General features: G+C 35.2%; 1 non-coding gene across 1 annotated transcript; it reads left to right on the top strand.

Annotated features, from left to right (window-relative positions):
• The first annotated feature begins 3472 nt into the window (after window positions 1–3472).
• Window positions 3473–3771, top strand: LOC146996967 (signal recognition particle RNA). The gene has a single exon (XR_015041855.1).
• The last annotated feature ends 2229 nt before the right edge of the window (window positions 3772–6000 follow it).

Raw genomic sequence — 6000 nt, 5'->3', positions numbered from 1 at the left:
CAGGATGCCGCATTTGGGGATAGGTCGCCCATTTGGTGACATTTAACAACAAAATTGGCGATGTGCCATGGACGGGTGGAGGCCTTCTGGAGCGAATTCTTGCCGGTTTGGCCCAGAATGTTCTCGAACGCCGGCCAGGGGCTGTATGGGCCCAGCTGGTACGCAGAGAGTTAGTTGGTATCGAGTTGGTGTCTCGTCTAGCGAATCAATCCCTGCGGAGTCGATGACAGCCGGGCAGCGAGTGCGGAGTGGGTCGTCGAGTGCACCGAAGGAGTCTGTTAGTGTATCGCGGTCAGTGCATCATCGAGAGAGCGTGTTGAGCTCCGGGAACGACTGAACCGAAGAGTCGAGAGCTGTGCTCGTGTGTCGTCGAATGCATCGCGAGTTGTAGCGTGGAGAGTCTTGAGAGTACGTGGAGTTCCGAGAACGACCGAGAAGAGTCGTGAGCTGTATTTTGGTGCTTTGCAGTGAAGTTGTCTCCACCGTGATAGCTTGATAACCTGAAAGCTGTGTCGCTGATCGTGTCAGCGTGTTTATAATAGTTAAACGAATGTAAACGAGATTTTGGAGCTGTCCTGATTAATACCGGCCAATAAAGTGTGTTTCGATACTTCATTCAGTGTCGTTGTTATTCACTCCAAATCTACGGACCCCGTACGAACGCGAAAGAAGAAAATAACGTAACAACTGGTGTCAAAAAGAAAAAAAAGCAACAATATGTTACCGCTAAAGGGCGGAAATCAGTTATTCTGCATATTATCTAGCTAATTGGCAGATTAAGTAGTGTATTCCGTTAAAGTGAGGGAAATTATTCTATTTCTCAAATTATCTTCATATTACCTATACTAGCCACTCATTAAAGTGAAAATATCTTTGTTGGAAGAACAGTGACGTTTCTGTGCGCTTAAAATATCCGCCACTTTTAAATTGTTGATTAGGCGGGGTTTCAGAAAATGGTACTGTAAATCTAAATGTACAACAAATATGTGTGCTTGTCGCAAAACCCAACTACTGTGTAATTCAAAGTGTCACCAATCTTTAGATTGCACTAATAAGTGAGCATAATTTTATCATATTCAATAAATGGCAATCAGAGTTTTTAACAACGCAATCAGAGTTTTTATCAATCCACATGGGAATCAGAATTTTTAACAACGTAACATTTTGCAAATTCATTTCCATAATTATAATAATATTTTAAATCGGTTTATTCTTTGTATTATAGTTTTTTAGTTGTTTGGTGATAGGTTCTGTAAAATAATTTCTTGAGTGTTTGATTGTATTAACTTGAGTTTTTTAGATATCGAAAAATACATAGATAAAATTATGTTAATTTAAGCGTACGGAAACGTTAGTAACGTGGAAAGTAACGGTGAATTGATATTGAGTCTTCTATCCGAAGGCCTTTACTCTGCAATTATTACCCCTACTGGAGAAGTCTTAGTAGAAAAATAAAGTTAATTTTATTAAAATTAAGTGAAAAGTTCTTGATTTCTAGTTGCTTGCTAACTAGACGAGAAATTAGCTGTTAAAAGTACTTTTGAGGAGTTGGTAGTCAAAGTCCGCAGGACAGTCGCCATCTATTGTCAAAGATCGGAGTTGTGCCTAAGGTTTGAGGTAAGGATTAGTGATGCCTTGAGATGAGAACTCCTCGCGTCTCCTCATAGATGAGGCCGGAAATACGCTTTACTCCACCTCGTCTTGCCAAGTTAAGCGCCTAATTGCTGGCTTTGTGATTTCCTGGATGTTATCTCTCAAGACCTTGCAATGCCTTTTGGCACCCCCTTTATCAAGACCTAGCGATTGCTCGTCTCTTATTTAGTTCAATTTTATTAACGATGATGTGGAGGTAATTGCAATTAATTGCAAAGGTACTCCGTAATCCAAATGCCTTGGTCCTTGAGAAGATCAGCTAGCGTGTCGCCATCTGTTGATGGTCGAAGGAAATGAGGTAGTAGAAGATTTAGTAATCAAAATATGACATAATCAATAAGGTGGAGAAAATGTTGACTAATTCAGCTGAAAAACAATGTTCAAGATAAAAGTTCAATCTGATTCTGCAAATTTCATGATGAATTCTGTAGCTTGGAATGCTAGGTGAAGTTTGTGGGAGGATTCGGTGTATGTTTAATCTGCTCTGCTATAGTTGAAATGCGCTATAAGAAGTTGAAGATTTTCGGATTTTTAAAGATAGAGAAGATATCATTTATTTCCGATGTTGGAGTTACTTTAGATTTGAGTTTATCGCTGTATTTGCTTTTGGGAGTAGGATTATTTTTAAATTCTTGCTGCGTGATAAATTCTGGGAAATCAGCGCTAGTAGGTGGCATTTGCTGCAGTAAGTTAATTTCTAATTTCTCTTCCTTATTAAATCTTTTCTGATAGACTTCACAACCGCGATAAGAACTGACATGAGTTTGAGAACAAAAAATGCATTTTGGCTTCTGCTCAGATTTTAATTGACATGTGTCACATGTCAATGTGGAAATTCCACATTCCGCATTAACATTTCCACATTGACATGTTTCCACATGTCAATGTAGAAAGTGGAGGGAGAGGGAAAGAAAATCAGAGAAACTTTTACACTTTAAACGATATGGAAGTAGTTAAGGCGCACATAACCTAAACAAAATGCGGAAAACTCTTGATTACCCCATTTAACGGAGCAAATCAGTTAATCTGCCGATTATCTATGTAATGTGCACATTAACGACTTTCGCACTTTAGCGGTAACATTATACATTTATATATCAATAGAGATATTTCGATTCTGTTCGGTTTTGCGATATCTTAAAAGTGTTATAAATCTCAGTAACAGGTGACAGGTGACAGCCGGACGGCTTAGAATGACTATTCGGAGGCTGTCCGGACTCTGCAATTATCTATAATGCGCCACACAAAATGCGACACACTAATACTACAAAATGCGACACACTAATACTACAAAATGCGACACACTAATACTACAATGTACTACAAAATGCGACACACTAATATACGTTGATACTAATACGTGGGGACGATATGCACATAAAAACACATTAATAAAATTATTCTTACACATGAATACGATGCACTGATATACGTAGACACTTACACTAAGATACGTAGACACACTATAACACGATATATATATATAATTAAGTATTGGTACATAGATACTGCATAAATTCGATATATTTTGAAATGCACTTTTATGTGAACATTAATAATACACTATACTACTACAGATGTTACTCTGTATGGGGTACTTAGATCTTGAAACATGACAACATGATGCTAGAGTATATTTATAGACACAATACACCAATGATACGATACGTCAATGTACATAAGGCTATACACTAAGATACTATACACTAAAAGATAGACACAATACACCAATGCAATAACAGATGGCAACACATAGACATAGGAGTTAAATTTCTGATGGTTTTTAAGTTTATAACGTGAAAAAAAATGCTTTCGTTCGACCGGGAACTGTGGCGAGTTCCTGTAATCCACCTGCTTTGGAGGTCGAGGTTGTTGGATGGCTTGAGGTTGGGAGTTCTGTCCTCTGTTGTCCTATGTTGATCCGGCGTCTGCACCAAGCGCTGTGTCGATATGGTGGACCTGGGGGAGCCCGGATCTATCAGGTCGCGTAATGAGGAGCGAAACGGCCCAGGGCGGAAACGCAGCAGGCAGAAGTTCCCGCATGGTGCAGTAGTGGGATAGCGCCAGTGAGTAGGCGGCAGTGAGCAGTCAATCCGAGACAGCCGGACACAGCCTTTTTATTTTTTAATTCAGTTTCACCTGAAGAAATTAGAGATATTTTTGCCCAATTAAATTTATGCATAATTTACGAATGAGCAAAGGATTATAAAATTTTTACAATAAAATATAAAAGCTTTTCCATTTCCTTTTTTTTTTTTTTTTTTGTTACGTACATGTGAAATAATTAAAAATAAAATCTGTGTTTCGTTAGTTGAATAAAAATTATCAGGTATAAAATATTTTCGAATTTTTAATACATATTTCACTTTTTCTTGTTAAAAGTCTTTTTTTTTTTTTTTTTTAAATTCTAGGCATATTTTAGTCTTTTTATTTACTTATTTATTTTTTCTCGTGAGCATGTTTAAGTGAGTTGCTCTTGCATCTAGTAATTGAAATTCAGAATCTGACTTCGATAGTGATAATTTTGATCACATGCAATAAATATTTAATTCAAATATAATGAAACTTTTTGATAAATTTCCAAACATTATTAGTTAAATTCAATATATTTAAATATATAAGTTTTTAAAATTATAATTTCATTATTCTTTCACATGCGTCTAATTATTTATTTAATTCCAAACGGTAAAGAAGACGATAGCTGTCTGGCGATGGGTTTGTACAGATTCTCTTTGATAAAATTAGACTGAATTCAAAATAAACTGTAGTCAGAGATATTTTCATATTCTAATTTGTGCTATATTTATTTATTGAGTTTTAATACTTAAAAAAAATTAGGATATCTTTGCCCAAAACAATACACTTATCATATTTTATCAATCAGCAAAGAAGTTAACTATAAAATTTTTGAAATAAAATATATAAAAGTTTTTCGATTTTCTTACTTCCTCTAACCGTTACTAATATCTGAAAAATTAGAAGAGGCATAATTCCTTTCAAATTATGTTTCAGTAGAATTTCCCTATGTAAGTTAGCGAAAATTGTATTTTTGACCTTCAGTCTGTTTATTTTCCTGGGTTTATTTCCACCGTCTTTTCATGCTTTCACGTACAAAACGTTGTTTCCATATTCAGGTGTGAGTAATTGTACACCTTGAAATTGGAAAGGATTGGATTTCCGGAAGGACTATTTCATTGGAGAAGACTCGGTGTTCGACTGGACCTTCTGTGAGTGAGTCTACTTGGACAGTGACGCGGCACCGCATAGCCTCTCGTGTCCCTATCGGACATAGCTCAAGTAGCACAGCAACGTCGTAACGACGTTGCAAATTCGTCGCGGATGTCGTTGCAAAAAACGTTGCAATATGTCGTCTTTAAGACGCCCAGATACCCGCGAAACTCCGCTGTTTTGCAACCTTTGCAAAGACGTCTTTGCAGATGAGGTTTTTATCGCACAGACGTCGTTATGACGTCTTTCTTGGGTTATATTTCGGTTGTGAAAGCATAGTATCACGACGTCTTAACGACGTCTAAATGTTCGCAGAATTCGACCTTTTCGCAACAGTTGTGAAAACGTCGTTATTATGTCCTTGTGTTACATATTGATATATGCAGAAAAATAAGCTTAATAATTCATAGTATTTTTCTTCTTTTTTAAAATTTTGTATTCCTTGTATTTTCTAAAGTTTAAATATTTTATCATTTTCTGAAAACCAGAAGCTAATATAACTTTTTCTCTTTAGAATAATTATGCATAATTAATAACAGCCTTAATTATTGTCAGTACTTTAAATTATATTTTTTAAATAACTTAAATGCCAAGTTACGATTATTTAAGATTCCATCATTTTTTTTTTAATAATCCTTTAGTACGTAAGTAAGAGTAATGTGAAAGTAGTTACAAATATATAACATTAATAGTAAGTTTTAAGTAAATAAAACTCAATCAGACATAAATAAAATAAAGGTATATATGTGGGTAAAAAAAGAGAGTTTCTGATTATAACAGCATTATCACATTTATTTCTGTTAAATCTCAAGAGACATTGAAAATTGGCCCTGTCATGATAAATTAGGAAGCGGTTCTTAAGGTAACATAATCAGTATTTTTCCTGAAGTATAAATTTATTCGCGTTTTATAGTAAAAAATATAACCATTAACTTCTATATCTCCAAAATATGCAAATGAAACACTGTATAAAGTATTTAATAAATTTGATCAAAAATATTTCATATAAAATTATATCTAAATCTAATAACCAAAAAAAACGTCCCATATTCATATCTAAAATGAAATAATAACCTAACAAACAACATACATGACAGCACTATGTAAGAAAAAACATGA

Source organism: Stegodyphus dumicola, chromosome 6, assembly GCF_044657685.1.
Source record: "Stegodyphus dumicola isolate Sdum_Otavi_A_Nest chromosome 6, ASM4465768v1".
Taxonomy (NCBI): Eukaryota; Metazoa; Arthropoda; class Arachnida; order Araneae; family Eresidae; genus Stegodyphus; species Stegodyphus dumicola.
Note: the sequence above shows the minus strand (reverse complement) of the source record. Positions and strands in the feature narration are given on the sequence as shown.